Source organism: Idiotropiscis lumnitzeri, unplaced genomic scaffold (assembly GCF_059441095.1).
Source record: "Idiotropiscis lumnitzeri isolate Australia: NSW breed Sydney's pygmy pipehorse unplaced genomic scaffold, RoL_Ilum_1.0 HiC_scaffold_33, whole genome shotgun sequence".
NCBI lineage: Eukaryota > Metazoa > Chordata > Actinopteri > Syngnathiformes > Syngnathidae > Idiotropiscis > Idiotropiscis lumnitzeri.
The window spans coordinates 440953-464631 of NW_028283571.1; positions in this window are offsets into that span (position 1 = coordinate 440953).

Below are 23679 nucleotides of genomic sequence, written 5' to 3' on the forward strand. Positions count from 1 at the left end.
CAATGGGCTCTGTCTGAGGCGGGATTCGAACCCACGCCTCCTGGGGAGACTGCGACCTGAACGCAGCGCCTTAGACCGCTCCGCCATCCTGGCACCTGGTAATGCTCTCTTGAATGTGTTTGCTTTGTTCTTGCTTGGTACTTTCAATGGGCTCTGTCTGAGGTGGGATTCGAACCCACACCTCCTGGGGAGACTGCGACCTGAACGCAACGCCTTAGACCGCTCCGCCATCCTGGCAACTGGTAATGCTCTCTTTACTGTGTTTGCTTTGTTCTTGCTTGGTAGTTTCAATGGGCACTGTCTGAGGTGGGATTCGAACCCACGCCTCCTGGGGAGACTGCGACCTGAACGCAACGCCTCAGACCGCTCCGCCATCCTGGCAACTGGTAATGCTCTCTTGACTGTGTTTGCTTTGTTCTTGCTTGGTAGTTTCAATGGGCACTGTCTGAGGTGGGATTCAAACCCACGCCTCCTGGGGAGACTGCGACCTGAACGCAACGCCTTAGACCGCTCCGCCATCCTGGCAACTGGTAATGCTCTCTTGACTGTGTTTGCTTTGTTCTTGCTTGGTACTTTCAATGGGCACTGTCTGAGGTGGGATTCGAACCCACGCCTCCTGGGGAGACTGCGACCTGAACGCAACGCCTTAGACCGCTCCGCCATCCTGGCACCTGGTAATGCTCTCTTGAATGTGTTTGCTTTGTTCTTGCTTGGTACTTTCAATGGGCTCTGTCTGAGGTGGGATTCGAACCCACGCCTCCTGGGGAGACTGCGACCTGAACGCAACGCCTTAGACCGCTCCGCCATCCTGGCACCTGGTAATGCTCTCTTGAATGTGTTTGCTTTGTTCTAGCTTGGTACTTTCAATGGGCTCTGTCTGAGGTGGGATTCGAACCCACGCCTCCTGGGGAGACTGCGACCTGAACGCAACACCTTAGACCGCTCCGCCATCCTGGCAACTGGTAATGCTCTCTTGACTGTGTTTGCTTTGTTCTTGCTTGGTACTTTCAATGGGCACTGTCTGAGGTGGGATTCGAACCCACGCCTCCTGGGGAGACTGCGACCTGAACGCAACGCCTTAGACCGCTCCGCCATCCTGGCACCTGGTATTGCTCTCTTGAATGTGTTTGCTTTGTTCTTGCTTGGTACTTTCAATGGGCTCTGTCTGAGGCGGGATTCGAACCCACGCCTCCTGGGGAGACTGCGACCTGAACGCAGCGCCTTAGACCGCTCCGCCATCCTGGCAACTAATAATGCTCTCTTGACTGTGTTTGCTTTGTTCTTGCTTGGTAGTTTCAATGGGCACTGTCTGAGGTGGGATTCGAACCCACGCCTCCTGGGGAGACTGCGACCTGAACGCAACGCCTTAGACCGCTCTGCCATCCTGGCAACTGGTAATGCTCTCTTGACTGTGTTTGCTTTGTTCTTGCTTGGTACTTTCAATGGGCACTGTCTGAGGTGTGATTCGAACCCACGCCTCCTGGGGAGACTGCGACCTGAACGCAACGCCTTAGACCGCTCTGCCATCCTGGCAACTGGTAATGCTCTCTTGACTGTGTTTGCTTTGTTCTTGCTTGGTACTTTCAATGGGCTCTGTCTGAGGTGGGATTCGAACGCACGCCTCCTGGGGAGACTGCGACCTGAACGCAACGCCTTAGACCGCTCCGCCATCCTGGCACCTGGTAATGCTCTCTTGAATGTGTTTGCTTTGTTCTTGCTTGGTACTTTCAATGGGCTCTGTCTGAGGTGGGATTCTAACCCACGCCTCCTGGGGAGACTGCGACCTGAACGCAACGCCTTAGACCGCTCCGCCATCCTGGCACCTGGTAATGCTCTCTTGAATGTGTTTGCTTTGTTCTTGCTTGGTACTTTCAATGGGCTCTGTCTGAGGCGGGATTCGAACCCACGCCTCCTGGGGAAACTGCGACCTGAACGCAGCGCCTTAGACCGCTCTGCCATCCTGGCAACTGGTAATGCTCTCTTGACTGTGTTTGCTTTGTTCTTGCTTGGTACTTTCAATGGGCTCTGTCTGAGGCGGGATTCGAACCCACGCTTCCTGGGGAGACTGCGACCTGAACGCAGCGCCTTAGACCGCTCTGCCATCCTGGCAACTGGTAATGCTCTCTTGACTGTGTTTGCTTTGTTCTTGCTTGGTACTTTCAATGGGCTCTGTCTGAGGCGGGATTCGAACCCACGCCTCCTGGGGAGACTGCGACCTGAACGCAACGCCTTAGACCGCTCCGCCATCCTGGCACCTGGTAATGCTCTCTTGAATGTGTTTGCTTTGTTCTTGCTTGGTACTTTCAATGGGCTCTGTCTGAGGTGGGATTCGAACCCACGCCTCCTGGGGAGACTGCGACCTGAACGCAACGCCTTAGACCGCTCTGCCATCCTGGCACCTGGTAATGCTCTCTTGAAAGTGTTTGCTTTGTTCTTGCTTGGTACTTTCAATGGGCTCTGTCTGAGGTGGGATTCGAACCCACGCCTCCTGGGGAGACTGCGACCTGAACGCAACGCCTTAGACCGCTCCGCCATCCTGGCAACTGGTAATGCTCTCTTGACTGTGTTTGCTTTGTTCTTGCTTGGTACTTTCAATGGGCTCTGTCTGAGGTGGGATTCGAACGCACGCCTCCTGGGGAGACTGCGACCTGAACGCAACGCCTTAGACCGCTCCGCCATCCTGGCACCTGGTAATGCTCTCTTGAATGTGTTTGCTTTGTTCTTGCTTCGTACTTTCAATGGGCTCTTTCTGAGGTGGGATTCGAACCCACGCCTCCTGGGGAGACTGCGACCTGAACGCAACGCCTTAGACCGCTCCGCCATCCTGGCAACTGGTAATGCTCTCTTGAATGTGTTTGCTTTGTTCTTGCTTGGTACTTTCAATGGGCTCTGTCTGAGGTGGGATTAGAAACCACGCCTCCTGGGGAGACTGCGACCTGAACGCAACGCCTTAGACCGCTCCGCCATCCTGGCACCTGGTAATGCTCTCTTGAATGTGTTTGCTTTGTTCTTGCTTGGTACTTTCAATGGGCTCTGTCTGAGGTGGGATTCGAAACCACGCCTCCTGGGGAGACTGCGACCTGAACGCAGCGCCTTAGACCGCTCTGCCATCCTGGCAACTGGTAATGCTCTCTTGACTGTGTTTGCTTTGTTCTTGCTTGGTACTTTCAATGGGCTCTGTCTGAGGCGGGATTCGAACCCACGCCTCCTGGGGAGACTGCGACCTGAACGCAGCGCCTTAGACCGCTCCGCCATCCTGGCACCTGGTAATGCTCTCTTGAATGTGTTTGCTTTGTTCTTGCTTGGTACTTTCAATGGGCTCTGTCTGAGGTGGGATTCGAACCCACACCTCCTGGGGAGACTGCGACCTGAACGCAACGCCTTAGACCGCTCCGCCATCCTGGCAACTGGTAATGCTCTCTTTACTGTGTTTGCTTTGTTCTTGCTTGGTAGTTTCAATGGGCACTGTCTGAGGTGGGATTCGAACCCACGCCTCCTGGGGAGACTGCGACCTGAACGCAACGCCTCAGACCGCTCCGCCATCCTGGCAACTGGTAATGCTCTCTTGACTGTGTTTGCTTTGTTCTTGCTTGGTAGTTTCAATGGGCACTGTCTGAGGTGGGATTCAAACCCACGCCTCCTGGGGAGACTGCGACCTGAACGCAACGCCTTAGACCGCTCCGCCATCCTGGCAACTGGTAATGCTCTCTTGACTGTGTTTGCTTTGTTCTTGCTTGGTACTTTCAATGGGCACTGTCTGAGGTGGGATTCGAACCCACGCCTCCTGGGGAGACTGCGACCTGAACGCAACGCCTTAGACCGCTCCGCCATCCTGGCACCTGGTAATGCTCTCTTGAATGTGTTTGCTTTGTTCTTGCTTGGTACTTTCAATGGGCTCTGTCTGAGGTGGGATTCGAACCCACGCCTCCTGGGGAGACTGTGACCTGAATGCAACGCCTTAGACCGCTTCGCCATCCTGGCAACTGGTAATGCTCTCTTGACCGTGTTTCCTTTGTTATTGCTTGGTACTTTCAATGGGCTCTGTCTGAGGTGCGACCTGAACGCAACACCTTAGACCGCTCCGCCATCCTGTCAACTGGTAATGCTCTCTTGACTGTGTTTGCTTTGTTCTTGCTTGGTACTTTCAATGGGCACTGTCTGAGGTGGGATTCGAACCCACGCCTCCTGGGGAGACTGCGACCTGAACGCAACGCCTTAGACCGCTCCGCCATCCTGACACCTGGTATTGCTCTCTTGAATGTGTTTGCTTTGTTCTTGCTTGGTACTTTCAATGGGCTCTGTCTGAGGCGGGATTCGAACCCACGCCTCCTGGGGAGACTGCGACCTGAACGCAGCGCCTTAGACCGCTCCGCCATCCTGGCAACTAATAATGCTCTCTTGACTGTGTTTGCTTTGTTCTTGCTTGGTAGTTTCAATGGGCACTGTCTGAGGTGGGATTCGAACCCACGCCTCCTGGGGAGACTGCGACCTGAACGCAACGCCTTAGACCGCTCCGCCATCCTGGCAACTGGTAATGCTCTCTTGACTGTGTTTGCTTTATTCTTGCTTGGTACTTTCAATGGGCACTGTCTGAGGTGTGATTCGAACCCACGCCTCCTGGGGAGACTGCGACCTGAACGCAACGCCTTAGACCGCTCTGCCATCCTGGCAACTGGTAATGCTCTCTTGACTGTGTTTGCTTTGTTCTTGCTTGGTACTTTCAATGGGCTCTGTCTGAGGTGGGATTCGAACGCACGCCTCCTGGGGAGACTGCGACCTGAACGCAACGCCTTAGACCGCTCCGCCATCCTGGCACCTGGTAATGCTCTCTTGAATGTGTTTGCTTTGTTCTTGCTTGGTACTTTCAATGGGCTCTGTCTGAGGTGGGATTCTAACCCACGCCTCCTGGGGAGACTGCGACCTGAACGCAACGCCTTAGACCGCTCCGCCATCCTGGCACCTGGTAATGCTCTCTTGAATGTGTTTGCTTTGTTCTTGCTTGGTACTTTCAATGGGCTCTGTCTGAGGCGGGATTCGAACCCACGCCTCCTGGGGAAACTGCGACCTGAACGCAGCGCCTTAGACCGCTCTGCCATCCTGGCAACTGGTAATGCTCTCTTGACTGTGTTTGCTTTGTTCTTGCTTGGTACTTTCAATGGGCTCTGTCTGAGGCGGGATTCGAACCCACGCTTCCTGGGGAGACTGCGACCTGAACGCAGCGCCTTAGACCGCTCTGCCATCCTGGCAACTGGTAATGCTCTCTTGACTGTGTTTGCTTTGTTCTTGCTTGGTACTTTCAATGGGCTCTGTCTGAGGCGGGATTCGAACCCACGCCTCCTGGGGAGACTGCGACCTGAACGCAACGCCTTAGACCGCTCCGCTATCCTGGCACCTGGTAATGCTCTCTTGAATGTGTTTGCTTTGTTCTTGCTTGGTACTTTCAATGGGCTCTGTCTGAGGTGGGATTCGAACCCACGCCTCCTGGGGAGACTGCGACCTGAACGCAACGCCTTAGACCGCTCTGCCATCCTGGCACCTGGTAATGCTCTCTTGAAAGTGTTTGCTTTGTTCTTGCTTGGTACTTTCAATGGGCTCTGTCTGAGGTGGGATTCGAACCCACGCCTCCTGGGGAGACTGCGACCTGAACGCAACGCCTTAGACCGCTCCGCCATCCTGGCAACTGGTAATGCTCTCTTGACTGTGTTTGCTTTGTTCTTGCTTGGTACTTTAAATGGGCTCTGTCTGAGGTGGGATTCGAACGCACGCCTCCTGGGGAGACTGCGACCTGAACGCAACGCCTTAGACCGCTCCGCCATCCTGGCACCTGGTAATGCTCTCTTGAATGTGTTTGCTTTGTTCTTGCTTGGTACTTTCAATGGGCTCTGTCTGAGGTGGGATTCGAACCCACGCCTCCTGGGGAGACTGCGACCTGAACGCAACGCCTTAGACCGCTCCGCCATCCTGGCAACTGGTAATGCTCTCTTGACTGTGTTTGCTTTGTTCTTGCTTGGTACTTTCAATGGGCACTGTCTGAGGTGGGATTCGAACCCACGCCTCCTGGGGAGACTGCGACCTGAACGCAACGCCTTAGACCACTCCGCCATCCTGGCAACTGGTAATGCTCTCTTGACCGTGTTTCCTTTGTTATTGCTTGGTACTTTCAATGGGCTCTGTCTGAGGTGGGATTCGAACCCACGCCTCCTGGGGAGACTGCGACCTGAACGCAACGCCTTAGACCGCTCAGCCATCCTGGCAACTGGTAATGCTCTCATGACCGTGTTTCCTTTGTTATTGCTTGGTACTTTCAATGGGCTCTGTCTGAGGTGGGATTCGAACCCACGCCTCCTGGGGAGACTGCGACCTGAACGCAACGCCTTAGACTGCTCCGCCATCCTGGCAACTGGTAATGCTCTCTTGAATGTGTTTGCTTTGTTTTTGCTTGGTACTTTCAATGGGCTCTGTCTGAGGCGGGATTCGAACCCACGCTTCCAGGGGAGACTGCAACCTGAACGCAACGCCTTAGACCGCTCTGCAATCCTGGCAACTGGTAATGCTCTCTTGACTGTGTTTGCTTTGTTCTTGCTTCGTACTTTCAATGGGCTCTTTCTGAGGCGGGATTCGAACCCACGCCTCCTGGGGAGACTGCGACCTGAACGCAACGCCTTAGACCGCTCCGCCATCCTGGCACCTGGTAATGCTCTCTTGAATGTGTTTGCTTTGTTCTTGCTTGGTACTTTCAATGGGCTCTGTCTGATGTGGGATTCGAACCCACGCCTCCTGGGGAGACTGCGACCTGAACGCAACGCCTTAGACCGTTCCGCCATCCTGGCACCTGGTTATGCTCTCTTGAATGTGTTTGCTTTGTTCTTGCTTGGTACTTTCAATGGGCTCTGTCTGAGGTGGGATTCGAACCCACGCCTCCTGGGGAGACTGCGACCTGAACGCAACGCCTTAGACCGCTCCGCCATCCTGGCAACTGGTAATGCTCTCATGACCGTGTTTCCTTTGTTATTGCTTGGTACTTTCAATGGGCTCTGTCTGAGGTGGGATTCGAACCCACGCCTCCTGGGGAGACTGCGACCTGAACGCAACGCCTTAGACTGCTCCGCCATCCTGGCAACTGGTAATGCTCTCTTGAATGTGTTTGCTTTGTTTTTGCTTGGTACTTTCAATGGGCTCTGTCTGAGGCGGGATTCCAACCCACGCTTCCTGGGGAGACTGCGACCTGAACGCAGCGCCTTAGACCGCTCTGCCATCCTGGCAACTGGTAATGCTCTCTTGACTGTGTTTGCTTTGTTCTTGCTTGGTACTTTCAATGGGCTCTGTCTGAGGCGGGATTCGAACCCACGCCTCCTGGGGAGACTGCGACCTGAACGCAACGCCTTAGACCGCTCCGCCATCCTGGCACCTGGTAATGCTCTCTTGAATGTGTTTGCTTTGTTCTTGCTTGGTACTTTCAATGGGCTCTGTCTGAGGTGGGATTCGAACCCACGCCTCCTGGGGAGACTGCGACCTGAACGCAACGCCTTAGACCGCTCTGCCATCCTGGCACCTGGTAATGCTCTCTTGAAAGTGTTTGCTTTGTTCTTGCTTGGTACTTTCAATGGGCTCTGTCTGAGGTGGGATTCGAACCCACGCCTCCTGGGGAGACTGCGACCTGAACGCAACGCCTTAGACCGCTCCGCCATCCTGGCAACTGGTAATGCTCTCTTGACTGTGTTTGCTTTGTTCTTGCTTGGTACTTTCAATGGGCTCTGTCTGAGGTGGGATTCGAACGCACGCCTCCTGGGGAGACTGCGACCTGAACGCAACGCCTTAGACCGCTCTGCCATCCTGGCACCTGGTAATGCTCTCTTGGATGTGTTTGCTTTGTTCTTGCTTGGTACTTTCAATGGGCTCTGTCTGAGGTGGGATTCGAACCCACGCCTCCTGGGGAGACTGCGACCTGAACGCAACGCCTTAGACCGCTCCGCCATCCTGGCAACTGGTAATGCTCTCTTGACTGTGTTTGCTTTGTTCTTGCTTGGTACTTTCAATGGGCACTGTCTGAGGTGGGATTCGAACCCACGCCTCCTGGGGAGACTGCGACCTGAACGCAACGCCTTAGACCACTCCGCCATCCTGGCAACTGGTAATGCTCTCTTGACCGTGTTTCCTTTGTTATTGCTTGGTACTTTCAATGGGCTCTGTCTGAGGTGGGATTCGAACCCACGCCTCCTGGGGAGACTGCGACCTGAACGCAACGCCTTAGACCGCTCCGCCATCCTGGCAACTGGTAATGCTCTCATGACCGTGTTTCCTTTGTTATTGCTTGGTACTTTCAATGGGCTCTGTCTGAGGTGGGATTCGAACCCACGCCTCCTGGGGAGACTGCGACCTGAACGCAACGCCTTAGACTGCTCCGCCATCCTGGCAACTGGTAATGCTCTCTTGAATGTGTTTGCTTTGTTTTTGCTTGGTACTTTCAATGGGCTCTGTCTGAGGCGGGATTCGAACCCACGCTTCCAGGGGAGACTGCAACCTGAATGCAACGCCTTAGACCGCTCTGCAATCCTGGCAACTGGTAATGCTCTCTTGACTGTGTTTGCTTTGTTCTTGCTTCGTACTTTCAATGGGCTCTTTCTGAGGCGGGATTCGAACCCACGCCTCCTGGGGAGACTGCGACCTGAACGCAACGCCTTAGACCGCTCCGCCATCCTGGCACCTGGTAATGCTCTCTTGAATGTGTTTGCTTTGTTCTTGCTTGGTACTTTCAATGGGCTCTGTCTGATGTGGGATTCGAACCCACGCCTCCTGGGGAGACTGCGACCTGAACGCAACGCCTTAGACCGCTCCGCCATCCTGGCACCTGGTTATGCTCTCTTGAATGTGTTTGCTTTGTTCTTGCTTGGTACTTTCAATGGGCTCTGTCTGAGGTGGGATTCGAACCCACGCCTCCTGGGGAGACTGCGACCTGAACGCAACGCCTTAGACCGCTCCGCCATCCTGGCAACTGGTAATGCTCTCATGACCGTGTTTCCTTTGTTATTGCTTGGTACTTTCAATGGGCTCTGTCTGAGGTGGGATTCGAACCCACGCCTCCTGGGGAGACTGCGACCTGAACGCAACGCCTTAGACTGCTCCGCCATCCTGGCAACTGGTAATGCTCTCTTGAATGTGTTTGCTTTGTTTTTGCTTGGTACTTTCAATGGGCTCTGTCTGAGGCGGGATTCCAACCCACGCTTCCTGGGGAGACTGCGACCTGAACGCAGCGCCTTAGACCGCTCTGCCATCCTGGCAACTGGTAATGCTCTCTTGACTGTGTTTGCTTTGTTCTTGCTTGGTACTTTCAATGGGCTCTGTCTGAGGCGGGATTCGAACCCACGCCTCCTGGGGAGACTGCGACCTGAACGCAACGCCTTAGACCGCTCCGCCATCCTGGCACCTGGTAATGCTCTCTTGAATGTGTTTGCTTTGTTCTTGCTTGGTACTTTCAATGGGCTCTGTCTGAGGTGGGATTCGAACCCACGCCTCCTGGGGAGACTGCGACCTGAACGCAACGCCTTAGACCGCTCTGCCATCCTGGCACCTGGTAATGCTCTCTTGAAAGTGTTTGCTTTGTTCTTGCTTGGTACTTTCAATGGGCTCTGTCTGAGGTGGGATTCGAACCCACGCCTCCTGGGGAGACTGCGACCTGAACGCAACGCCTTAGACCGCTCCGCCATCCTGGCAACTGGTAATGCTCTCTTGACTGTGTTTGCTTTGTTCTTGCTTGGTACTTTCAATGGGCTCTGTCTGAGGTGGGATTCGAACGCACGCCTCCTGGGGAGACTGCGACCTGAACGCAACGCCTTAGACCGCTCCGCCATCCTGGCACCTGGTAATGCTCTCTTGGATGTGTTTGCTTTGTTCTTGCTTGGTACTTTCAATGGGCTCTGTCTGAGGTGGGATTCGAACCCACGCCTCCTGGGGAGACTGCGACCTGAACGCAACGCCTTAGACCGCTCCGCCATCCTGGCAACTGGTAATGCTCTCTTGACTGTGTTTGCTTTGTTCTTGCTTGGTACTTTCAATGGGCACTGTCTGAGGTGGGATTCGAACCCACGCCTCCTGGGGAGACTGCGACCTGAACGCAACGCCTTAGACCACTCCGCCATCCTGGCAACTGGTAATGCTCTCTTGACCGTGTTTCCTTTGTTATTGCTTGGTACTTTCAATGGGCTCTGTCTGAGGTGGGATTCGAACCCACGCCTCCTGGGGAGACTGCGACCTGAACGCAACGCCTTAGACCGCTCTGCCATCCTGGCAACTGGTAATGCTCTCATGACCGTGTTTCCTTTGTTATTGCTTGGTACTTTCAATGGGCTCTGTCTGAGGTGGGATTCGAACCCACGCCTCCTGGGGAGACTGCGACCTGAACGCAACGCCTTAGACTGCTCCGCCATCCTGGCAACTGGTAATGCTCTCTTGAATGTGTTTGCTTTGTTTTTGCTTGGTACTTTCAATGGGCTCTGTCTGAGGCGGGATTCGAACCCACGCTTCCAGGGGAGACTGCAACCTGAATGCAACGCCTTAGACCGCTCTGCAATCCTGGCAACTGGTAATGCTCTCTTGACTGTGTTTGCTTTGTTCTTGCTTCGTACTTTCAATGGGCTCTTTCTGAGGCGGGATTCGAACCCACGCCTCCTGGGGAGACTGCGACCTGAACGCAACGCCTTAGACCGCTCCGCCATCCTGGCACCTGGTAATGCTCTCTTGAATGTGTTTGCTTTGTTCTTGCTTGGTACTTTCAATGGGCTCTGTCTGATGTGGGATTCGAACCCACGCCTCCTGGGGAGACTGCGACCTGAACGCAACGCCTTAGACCGCTCCGCCATCCTGGCACCTGGTTATGCTCTCTTGAATGTGTTTGCTTTGTTCTTGCTTGGTACTTTCAATGGGCTCTGTCTGAGGTGGGATTCGAACCCACGCCTCCTGGGGAGACTGCGACCTGAACGCAACGCCTTAGACCGCTCCGCCATCCTGGCAACTGGTAATCCTCTCATGACCGTGTTTCCTTTGTTATTGCTTGGTACTTTCAATGGGCTCTGTCTGAGGTGGGATTCGAACCCACGCCTCCTGGGGAGACTGCGACCTGAACGCAACGCCTTAGACTGCTCCGCCATCCTGGCAACTGGTAATGCTCTCTTGAATGTGTTTGCTTTGTTTTTGCTTGGTACTTTCAATGGGCTCTGTCTGAGGCGGGATTCGAACCCACGCTTCCTGGGGAGACTGCGACCTGAACGCAGCGCCTTAGACCGCTCTGCCATCCTGGCAACTGGTAATGCTCTCTTGACTGTGTTTGCTTTGTTCTTGCTTGGTACTTTCAATGGGCTCTGTCTGAGGCGGGATTCGAACCCACGCCTCCTGGGGAGACCTGCGACCTGAACGCAACGCCTTAGACCGCTCCGCCATCCTGGCACCTGGTAATGCTCTCTTGAATGTGTTTGCTTTGTTCTTGCTTGGTACTTTCAATGGGCTCTGTCTGAGGCGGGATTCGAACCCACGCCTCCTGGGGAGACTGCGACCTGAACGCAACGCCTTAGACCGCTCTGCCATCCTGGCACCTGGTAATGCTCTCTTGAAAGTGTTTGCTTTGTTCTTGCTTGGTACTTTCAATGGGCTCTGTCTGAGGTGGGATTCGAACCCACGCCTCCTGGGGAGACTGCGACCTGAACGCAACGCCTTAGACCGCTCCGCTATGCTGGCATCTGGTAATGCTCTCTTGACTGTGTTTGCTTTGTTCTTGCTTGGTACTTTCAATGGGCTCTGTCTGAGGCGGGATTCGAACCCACGCCTCCTGGGGAGACTGCGACCTGAACGCAACGCCTTAGACCGCTCCGCCATCCTGGCACCTGGTAATGCTCTCTTGAATGTGTTTGCTTTGTTCTTGCTTGGTACTTTCAATGGGCTCTGTCTGAGGTGGGATTCGAACCCACGCCTCCTGGGGAGACTGCGACCTGAACGCAACGCCTTAGACCGCTCCGCCATCCTGGCAACTGGTAATGCTCTCTTGACCGTGTTTCCTTTGTTATTGCTTGGTACTTTCAATGGGCTCTGTCTGAGGTGGGATTCGAACCCACGCCTCCTGGGGAGACTGCGACCTGAACGCAACGCCTTAGACCGCTCCGCCATCCTGGCAACTGGTAATGCTCTCATGACCGTGTTTCCTTTGTTATTGCTTGGTACTTTCAATGGGCTCTGTCTGAGGTGGGATTCGAACCCACGCCTCCTGGGGAGACTGCGACCTGAACGCAACGCCTTAGACTGCTCCGCCATCCTGGCAACTGGTAATGCTCTCTTGAATGTGTTTGCTTTGTTTTTGCTTGGTACTTTCAATGCGCTCTGTCTGAGGCGGGATTCGAACCCACGCTTCCAGGGGAGACTGCAACCTGAACGCAACGCCTTAGACCGCTCTGCAATCCTGGCAACTGGTAATGCTCTCTTGACTGTGTTTGCTTTGTTCTTGCTTCGTACTTTCAATGGGCTCTTTCTGAGGCGGGATTCGAACCCACGCCTCCTGGGGAGACTGCGACCTGAACGCAACGCCTTAGACCGCTCCGCCATCCTGGCACCTGGTAATGCTCTCTTGAATGTGTTTGCTTTGTTCTTGCTTGGTACTTTCAATGGGCTCTGTCTGATGTGGGATTCGAACCCACGCCTCCTGGGGAGACTGCGACCTGAACGCAACGCCTTAGACCGCTCCGCCATCCTGGCACCTGGTTATGCTCTCTTGAATGTGTTTGCTTTGTTCTTGCTTGGTACTTTCAATGGGCTCTGTCTGAGGTGGGATTCGAACCCACGCCTCCTGGGGAGACTGCGACCTGAACGCAACGCCTTAGACCGCTCCGCCATCCTGGCAACTGGTAATGCTCTCATGACCGTGTTTCCTTTGTTATTGCTTGGTACTTTCAATGGGCTCTGTCTGAGGTGGGATTCGAACCCACGCCTCCTGGGGAGACTGCGACCTGAACGCAACGCCTTAGACCGCTCTGCCATCCTGGCAACTGGTAATGCTCTCTTGACTGTGTTTGCTTTGTTCTTGGTTGGTACTTTCAATGGGCTCTGTCTGAGGCGGGATTCGAACCCACGCCTCCTGGGGAGACTGCGACCTGAACGCAACGCCTTAGACCGCTCCGCCATCCTGGCACCTGGTAATGCTCTCTTGAATGTGTTTGCTTTGTTCTTGCTTGGTACTTTCAATGGGCTCTGTCTGAGGTGGGATTCTAACCCACGCCTCCTGGGGAGACTGCGACCTGAACGCAACGCCTTAGACCGCTCCGCCATCCTGGCACCTGGTAATGCTCTCTTGAATGTGTTTGCTTTGTTCTTGCTTGGTACTTTCAATGGGCTCTGTCTGAGGCGGGATTCGAACCCACGCCTCCTGGGGAGACTGCGACCTGAACGCAGCGCCTTAGACCGCTCTGCCATCCTGGCAACTGGTAATGCTCTCTTGACTGTGTTTGCTTTGTTCTTGCTTGGTACTTTCAATGGGCTCTGTCTGAGGCGGGATTCGAACCCACGCTTCCTGGGGAGACTGCGACCTGAACGCAGCGCCTTAGACCGCTCTGCCATCCTGGCAACTGGTAATGCTCTCTTGACTGTGTTTGCTTTGTTCTTGCTTGGTACTTTCAATGGGCTCTGTCTGAGGCGGGATTCGAACCCACGCCTCCTGGGGAGACTGCGACCTGAACGCAACGCCTTAGACCGCTCCGCCATCCTGGCACCTGGTAATGCTCTCTTGAATGTGTTTGCTTTGTTCTTGCTTGGTACTTTCAATGGGCTCTGTCTGAGGTGGGATTCGAACCCACGCCTCCTGGGGAGACTGCGACCTGAACGCAACGCCTTAGACCGCTCTGCCATCCTGGCACCTGGTAATGCTCTCTTGAAAGTGTTTGCTTTGTTCTTGCTTGGTACTTTCAATGGGCTCTGTCTGAGGTGGGATTCGAACCCACGCCTCCTGGGGAGACTGCGACCTGAACGCAACGCCTTAGACCGCTCCGCCATCCTGGCAACTGGTAATGCTCTCTTGACTGTGTTTGCTTTGTTCTTGCTTGGTACTTTCAATGGGCTCTGTCTGAGGTGGGATTCGAACGCACGCCTCCTGGGGAGACTGCGACCTGAACGCAACGCCTTAGACCGCTCCGCCATCCTGGCACCTGGTAATGCTCTCTTGAATGTGTTTGCTTTGTTCTTGCTTGGTACTTTCAATGGGCTCTGTCTGAGGTGGGATTCGAACCCACGCCTCCTGGGGAGACTGCGACCTGAACGCAACGCCTTAGACCGCTCCGCCATCCTGGCAACTGGTAATGCTCTCTTGACTGTGTTTGCTTTGTTCTTGCTTGGTACTTTCAATGGGCACTGTCTGAGGTGGGATTCGAACCCACGCCTCCTGGGGAGACTGCGACCTGAACGCAACGCCTTAGACCACTCCGCCATCCTGGCAACTGGTAATGCTCTCTTGACCGTGTTTCCTTTGTTATTGCTTGGTACTTTCAATGGGCTCTGTCTGAGGTGGGATTCGAACCCACGCCTCCTGGGGAGACTGCGACCTGAACGCAACGCCTTAGACTGCTCCGCCATCCTGGCAACTGGTAATGCTCTCTTGAATGTGTTTGCTTTGTTTTTGCTTGGTACTTTCAATGGGCTCTGTCTGAGGCGGGATTCGAACCCACGCTTCCAGGGGAGACTGCAACCTGAACGCAACGCCTTAGACCGCTCTGCAATCCTGGCAACTGGTAATGCTCTCTTGACTGTGTTTGCTTTGTTCTTGCTTCGTACTTTCAATGGGCTCTTTCTGAGGCGGGATTCGAACCCACGCCTCCTGGGGAGACTGCGACCTGAACGCAACGCCTTAGACCGCTCCGCCATCCTGGCACCTGGTAATGCTCTCTTGAATGTGTTTGCTTTGTTCTTGCTTGGTACTTTCAATGGGCTCTGTCTGATGTGGGATTCGAACCCACGCCTCCTGGGGAGACTGCGACCTGAACGCAACGCCTTAGACCGTTCCGCCATCCTGGCACCTGGTTATGCTCTCTTGAATGTGTTTGCTTTGTTCTTGCTTGGTACTTTCAATGGGCTCTGTCTGAGGTGGGATTCGAACCCACGCCTCCTGGGGAGACTGCGACCTGAACGCAACGCCTTAGACCGCTCCGCCATCCTGGCAACTGGTAATGCTCTCATGACCGTGTTTCCTTTGTTATTGCTTGGTACTTTCAATGGGCTCTGTCTGAGGTGGGATTCGAACCCACGCCTCCTGGGGAGACTGCGACCTGAACGCAACGCCTTAGACTGCTCCGCCATCCTGGCAACTGGTAATGCTCTCTTGAATGTGTTTGCTTTGTTTTTGCTTGGTACTTTCAATGGGCTCTGTCTGAGGCGGGATTCGAACCCACGCTTCCTGGGGAGACTGCGACCTGAACGCAGCGCCTTAGACCGCTCTGCCATCCTGGCAACTGGTAATGCTCTCTTGACTGTGTTTGCTTTGTTCTTGCTTGGTACTTTCAATGGGCTCTGTCTGAGGCGGGATTCGAACCCACGCCTCCTGGGGAGACTGCGACCTGAACGCAACGCCTTAGACCGCTCCGCCATCCTGGCACCTGGTAATGCTCTCTTGAATGTGTTTGCTTTGTTCTTGCTTGGTACTTTCAATGGGCTCTGTCTGAGGTGGGATTCGAACCCACGCCTCCTGGGGAGACTGCGACCTGAACGCAACGCCTTAGACCGCTCCGCCATCCTGGCAACTGGTAATGCTCTCTTGACTGTGTTTGCTTTGTTCTTGCTTGGTACTTTCAATGGGCACTGTCTGAGGTGGGATTCGAACCCACGCCTCCTGGGGAGACTGCGACCTGAACGCAACGCCTTAGACCACTCCGCCATCCTGGCAACTGGTAATGCTCTCTTGACCGTGTTTCCTTTGTTATTGCTTGGTACTTTCAATGGGCTCTGTCTGAGGTGGGATTCGAACCCACGCCTCCTGGGGAGACTGCGACCTGAACGCAACGCCTTAGACCGCTCCGCCATCCTGGCAACTGGTAATGCTCTCATGACCGTGTTTCCTTTGTTATTGCTTGGTACTTTCAATGGGCTCTGTCTGAGGTGGGATTCGAACCCACGCCTCCTGGGGAGACTGCGACCTGAACGCAACGCCTTAGACTGCTCCGCCATCCTGGCAACTGGTAATGCTCTCTTGACTGTGTTTGCTTTGTTCTTGCTTGGTACTTTCAATGGGCTCTGTCTGAGGCGGGATTCGAACCCACGCCTCCTGGGGAGACTGCGACCTGAACGCAACGCCTTAGACCGCTCCGCCATCCTGGCACCTGGTAATGCTCTCTTGAATGTGTTTGCTTTGTTCTTGCTTGGTACTTTCAATGGGCTCTGTCTGAGGTGGGATTCGAACCCACGCCTCCTGGGGAGACTGCGACCTGAACGCAACGCCTTAGACCGCTCTGCCATCCTGGCACCTGGTAATGCTCTCTTGAAAGTGTTTGCTTTGTTCTTGCTTGGTACTTTCAATGGGCTCTGTCTGAGGTGGGATTCGAACCCACGCCTCCTGGGGAGACTGCGACCTGAACGCAACGCCTTAGACCGCTCCGCCATCCTGGCAACTGGTAATGCTCTCTTGACTGTGTTTGCTTTGTTCTTGCTTGGTACTTTCAATGGGCTCTGTCTGAGGTGGGATTCGAACGCACGCCTCCTGGGGAGACTGCGACCTGAACGCAACGCCTTAGACCGCTCCGCCATCCTGGCACCTGGTAATGCTCTCTTGAATGTGTTTGCTTTGCTCTTGCTTGGTACTTTCAATGGGCTCTGTCTGAGGTGGGATTCGAACCTACGCCTCCTGGGGAGACTGCGACCTGAAAGCAACGCCTTAGACCGCTCCGCCATCCTGGCACCTGGTAATGCTCTCTTGAATGTGTTTGCTTTGTTCTTGCTTGGTACTTTCAATGGGCTCTGTCTGAGGGGGGATTAGTACCCACGCCTCCTGGGAAGACTGCGACCTGAACGCAACGCCTTAGACGCTCCGCCATCCTGGCACCTGGTAATGCTCTCTTGAATGTGTTTGCTTTGCTCTTGCTTGGTACTTTCAATGGGCTCTGTCTGAGGTGGGATTCGAACCTACGCCTCCTGGGGAGACTGCGACCTGAACGCAACGCCTTAGACCGCTCCGCCATCCTGGCAACTGGTAATGCTCTCTTGACTGTGTTTGCTTTGTTCTTGCTTGGTAGTTTCAATGGGCACTGTCTGAGGTGGGATTCAAACCCACGCCTCCTGGGGAGACTGCGACCTGAACGCAATGCCTTAGACTGCTCCGCCATCCTGGCAACTGGTAATGCTCTCTTTACTGTGCTTGCTTTGTTCTTGCTTGGTACTTTCAATGGGCACTGTCTGAGGTGGGATTCGAACCCACGCCTCCTGGGGAGACTGCGACCTGAACGCAACGCCTTAGACCGCTCCGCCATCCTGGCACCTGGTAATGCTATCTTGAATGTGTTTGCTTTGTTCTTGCTTGGTACTTTCAATGGGCTCTGTCTGAGGCGGGATTCGAACCCACGCCTCCTGGGGAGACTGCGACCTGAACGCAACGCCTTACACTGCTTCGCCATCTTGGCAACTGGTAATGCTCTCTTTACTGTGTTTCCTTTGTTCTTGCTTGGTACTTTCAATGGGCTCTGTCTGAGGTGGGATTCGAACCCACGCCTCCTGGGGAGACTGTGACCTGAACGCAACGCCTTAGACCGCTCCGCCATCCTGGCACCTGGTAATGCTCTCTTGAATGTGTTTGCTTTGTTCTTGCTTGATACTTTCAATGGGCTCTGTCTGAGGTGGGATTCGAACCCACGCCTCCTGGGGAGACTGCGACCTGAACGCAACGCCTTAGACCGCTCTGCCATCCTAGCAGCTGGCAATGCTCTCTTGACTGTGTTTGCTTTGTACTTTCAATGGGCTCTGTCTGAGGTGGGATTTGAACCCACGCCTCCTGGGGAGACTGCGAACTTAACGCAACGCCTTAGACCGCCCCGCCATCCTGGCACCTGGTAATGCTCTCTTGACTGTGTTTGCTTTGTACTTTCAATGGGCTCTGTCTGAGGTGGGATTCGAACCCACGCCTCCTGGGGAGACTGCGACCTGAACGCAACGCCTTAGACGGCTCCACCATCCTGGCAACTGGTAATGCTCTCTTTACTGTGTTTCCTTTGTTCTTGCTTGGTACTTTCAATGGGCTCTGTCTGAGGTGGGATTCGATCCCACGCCTCCTGGGGAGACTGCGACCTGAACGCAACGCCTTAGACCGCTCCGCCATCCTGGCACCTGGTAATGCTATCTTGAATGTGTTTGCTTTGTTCTTGCTTGGTACTTTCAATGGGCTCTGTCTGAGGCGGGATTCGAACCCACGCCTCCTGGGGAGACTGCGACCTGAACGCAACGCCTTACACCGCTTTGCCATCCTGGCAACTGGTAATGCTCTCTTTACTGTGTTTCCTTTGTTCTTGCTTGGTACTTTCAATGGGCTCTGTCTGAGGTGGGATTCGAACCCACGCCTCCTGGGGAGACTGTGACCTGAACGCAACGCCTTAGACTGCTCCGCCATCCTGGCACCTGGTAATGCTCTCTTGAATATGTTTGCTTTGTTCTTGCTTGATACTTTCAATGGGCTCTGTCTGAGGTGGGATTCGAACCCACGCCTCCTGGGGAGACTGCGACCTGAACGCAGCGCCTTAGACCGCTCTGCCATCCTGGCAACTGGTAATGCTCTCTTGACTGTGTTTGCTTTGTTCTTGCTTGGTACTTTCAATGGGCTCTGTCTGAGGCGGGATTCGAACCCACGCCTCCTGGGGAGACTGCGACCTGAACGCAGCGCCTTAGACCGCTCTGCCATCCTGGCAACTGGTAATGCTCTCTTGACTGTGTTGGCTTTGTTCTTGCTTGGTACTTTCAATGGGCTCTGTCTGAGGCGGGATTCGAACCCACGCCTCCTGGGGAGACTGCGACCTGAACGCAACGCCTTAGACCGCTCCGCCATACTGGCACCTGGTAATGCACTCTTGAATGTGTTTGCTTTGTTCTTGCTTGGTACTTTCAATGGGCTCTGTCTGAGGTGGGATTCGAACCCACGCCTCCTGGGGAGACTGCGACCTGAACGCAACGCCTTAGACCTCTCCGCCATCCTGGCACCTGGTAATGCTCTCTTGAATGTGTTTGCTTTGTTCTTGCTTGGTACTTTCAATGGGCTCTGTCTGAGGTGCGACCTGAACGCAACACCTTAGACCGCTCCGCCATCCTGGCAACTGGTAATGCTCTCTTGAATGTGTTTGCTTTGTACTTGCTTGGTACTTTCAATGGGCTCTGTCTGAGGCGAGATTCGAACCCACACCTCCAGGGGAGACTGCGACCTGAACGCAACGCCTTAGTCCGCTCTGCCATCCTGGTAGCTGGTAATGCTCTCTTGACTGTGTTTGATTTGTTATTGCTTGGTACTTTCAATGGGCTCTGTCTGAGGTGGGATTCGAACCCACGCCTCCTGGGGAGACTGCGACCTGAACGCAACGCCTTAGACCGTTCCGCTATCCTGGCAACTGGTAATGCTCTCTTGACTGTGTTTCCTTTGTTCTTGCTTGGTACTTTCAATGGGCGCTGTCTGAGGTGGGATTCGAACCCACGCCTCCTGGGGAGACTGCGACCTGAACGCAACGCCTTAGACCGCTCTGCCATCCTGGCAGCTGGTAATGCTCTCTTGACTGTGTTTGCTTTGTACTTTCAATGGGCTCTGTCTGAGGTGGGATTCGAACCCACGCCTCCTGGGGAGACTGCGAACTGAACGCAACGCCTTAGACCGCCCCGCCATCCTGGCACCTGGTAATGCTCTATTGACTGTGTTTGCTTTGTACTTTCAATGGGCTCTGTCTGAGGTGGGATTCGAACCCACGCCTCCTGGGGAGACTGCGACCTGAACGCAACGCCTTAGACCGCTCCGCCATCCTGGCAACTGGTAATGCTCTCTTTACTGTGTTTCCTTTGTTCTTGCTTGGTACTTTCAATGGGCTCTGTCTGAGGCGGGATTCGAACCCACGCCTCCTGGGGAGACTGCGACCTGAACGCAACGCCTTAGACCGCTCCGCCATACTGGCACCTGGTAATGCACTCTTGAATGTGTTTGCTTTGTTCTTGCTTGGTACTTTCAATGGGCTCTGTCTGAGGTGGGATTCGAACCCACGCCTCCTGGGGAGACTGCGACCTGAACGCAACGCCTTAGACCTCTCCGCCATCCTGGCACCTGGTAATGCTCTCTTGAATGTGTTTGCTTTGTTCTTGCTTGGTACTTTCAATGGGCTCTGTCTGAGGTGCGACCTGAACGCAACACCTTAGACCGCTCCGCCATCCTGGCAACTGGTAATGCTCTCTTGAATGTGTTTGCTTTGTACTTGCTTGGTACTTTCAATGGGCTCTGTCTGAGGCGAGATTCGAACCCACACCTCCAGGGGAGACTGCGACCTGAACGCAACGCCTTAGTCCGCTCTGCCATCCTGGTAGCTGGTAATGCTCTCTTGACTGTGTTTGATTTGTTATTGCTTGGTACTTTCAATGGGCTCTGTCTGAGGTGGGATTCGAACCCACGCCTCCTGGGGAGACTGCGACCTGAACGCAACGCCTTAGACCGTTCCGCTATCCTGGCAACTGGTAATGCTCTCTTGACTGTGTTTCCTTTGTTCTTGCTTGGTACTTTCAATGGGCGCTGTCTGAGGTGGGATTCGAACCCACGCCTCCTGGGGAGACTGCGACCTGAACGCAACGCCTTAGACCGCTCTGCCATCCTGGCAGCTGGTAATGCTCTCTTGACTGTGTTTGCTTTGTACTTTCAATGGGCTCTGTCTGAGGTGGGATTCGAACCCACGCCTCCTGGGGAGACTGCGAACTGAACGCAACGCCTTAGACCGCCCCGCCATCCTGGCACCTGGTAATGCTCTATTGACTGTGTTTGCTTTGTACTTTCAATGGGCTCTGTCTGAGGTGGGATTCGAACCCACGCCTCCTGGGGAGACTGCGACCTGAACGCAACGCCTTAGACCGCTCCGCCATCCTGGCAACTGGTAATGCTCTCTTTACTGTGTTTCCTTTGTTCTTGCTTGGTACTTTCAATGGGCTCTGTCTGAGGTGGGATTCGAACCCACGCCTCCTGGGGAGACTGCGATCTGAACGCAACGCCTTAGACCGCTCCGCCATCCTGGCACCTGGTAATGCTATCTTGAATGTGTTTGCTTTGTTCTTGCTTGGTACTTTCAATGGGCTCTGTCTGAGGCGGGATTCGAACCCACGCCTCCTGGGGAGACTGCGACCTGAACGCAACGCCTTACACCGCTTCGCCATCCTGGCAACTGGTAATGCTCTCTTTACTGTGTTTCCTTTGTTCTTGCTTGGTACTTTCAATGGGCTCTGTCTGAGGTGGGATTCGAACCCACGCCTCCTGGGGAGACTGTGACCTGAATGCAACGCCTTAGACCGCTTCGCCATCCTGGCAACTGGTAATGCTCTCTTGACCGTGTTTCCTTTGTTATTGCTTGGTACTTTCAATGGGCTCTTTCTGAGGTGGGATTCGAACCCACGCCTCCTGGGGAGACTGCGACCTGAATGCAGCGCCTTAGACCGCTCTGCCATCCTGGCAACTGGTAATGCTCTCTTGACTGTGTTTGCTTTGTTCTTGCTTGGTACTTTCAATGGGCTCTGTCTGAGGCGGGATTCGAACCCACGCCTCCTGGGGAGACTGCGACCTGAACGCAACGCCTTAGACCGCTCCGCTATCCTGGCACCTGGTAATGCTCTCTTGAATGTGTTTGCTTTGTTCTTGCTTGGTACTTTCAATGGGCTCTGTCTGAGGTGGGATTCGAACCCACGCCTCCTGGGGAGACTGCGACCTGAACGCAACGCCTTAGACCTCTCCGCCATCCTGGCACCTGGTAATGCTCTCTTGAATGTGTTTGCTTTGTTCTTGCTTGGTACTTTCAATGGGCTCTGTCTGAGGTGCGACCTGAACGCAACACCTTAGACCGCTCCGCCATCCTGGCAACTGGTAATGCTCTCTTGAATGTGTTTGCTTTGTTCTTGCTTGGTACTTTCAATGGGCTCTGTCGGAGGCGAGATTCGAACCCACACCTCCAGGGGAGACTGCGACCTGAACGCAACGCCTTAGACCGCTCTGCCATCCTGGCAGCTGGTAATGCTCTCTTGACTGTGTTTGATTTGTTATTGCTTGGTACTTTCAATGGGCTCTGTCTGAGGTGGGATTCGAACCCACGCCTCCTGGGGAGACTGCGACCTGAACGCAACGCCTTAGACCGCTCCGCTATCCTGGCAACTGGTAATGCTCTCTTGACTGTGTTTCCTTTGTTCTTGCTTGGTACTTTCAATGGGCGCTGTCTGAGGTGGGATTCAAACCCATGCCTCCTGGGGAGACTGCGACCTGAACGCAACGCCTTAGACCGCTCTGCCATCTTATCATCTGGTAATGCTCTCTTGACTGTGTTTGCTTTGTTCTTGCTTGGTACTTTCAATGGGCTCTGTCTGAGGTGGGATTCGAACCCACGCCTCCTGGGGAGACTGCGACCTGAATGCAACGCCTTAGACCGCTCCGCCATCCTGGCACCTGGTAATGCTCTCTTCAATGTGTTTGCTTTGTTCTTGCTTGGTACTTTCAATGGGCTCTGTCTGAGGTGGGATTCGAACCCACGCCTCCTGGGGAGTCTGCGACCTGAACGCAACGCCTTAGACCGCTTCGCCATCCTGGCAACTGGTAATGCTCTCTTGACCGTGTTTCCTTTGTTATTGCTTGCTACTTTCAATGGGCTCTGTCTGAGGTGGGATTCGAACCCACACCTCCTGGGGAGACTGCGACCTGAACGCAACGCCTTAGACCGCTCCGCCATCCTGGCACCTGGTAATGCTCTCTTGAATGTGTTTGCTTTGTTCTTGCTTGGTACTTTCAATGGGCTCTGTCTGAGGTGGGATTAGAACCCACGCCACCTGGTGAGACTGCGACCTGAACGCAACGCCTTAGACCGCTCCGCCATCCTGGCACCTGGTAATGCTCTCTTGAATGTGTTTGCTTTGTTCTTGCTTGGTACTTTCAATGGGCTCTGTCTGAGGTGGGATTCGAACCCACACCTCCTGGGGAGACTGCGACCTGAAAGCAACGCCTTAGACCGCTCCGCCATCCTGGCACCTGGTAATGCTCTCTTGAATGTGTTTGCTTTGTTCTTTCTTGGTACTTTCAATGGGCTCTGTCTGAGGTGGGATTAGAACCCACGCCACCTGGGGAGACTGAGACCTGAACGCAACGCCTTAGACCGCTCCGCCATCCTGGCACCTGGTAATGCTCTCTTGAATGTGTTTGCTTTGTTCTTGCTTGGTACTTTCAATGGGCTCTGTCTGAGGTGGGATTCGAAACCACGCCTCCTGGGGAGACTGCGACCTGAACGCAGCGCCTTAGACCGCTCTGCCATCCTGGCAACTGGTAATGCTCTCTTGAATGTGTTTGCTTTGTTCTTGCTTGGTACTTTCAATGGGCTCTGTCTGAGGCGGGATTCGAACCCACGCCTCCTGGGGAGACTGCGACCTGAACGCAGCGCCTTAGACCGCTCCGCCATCCTGGCACCTGGTAATGCTCTC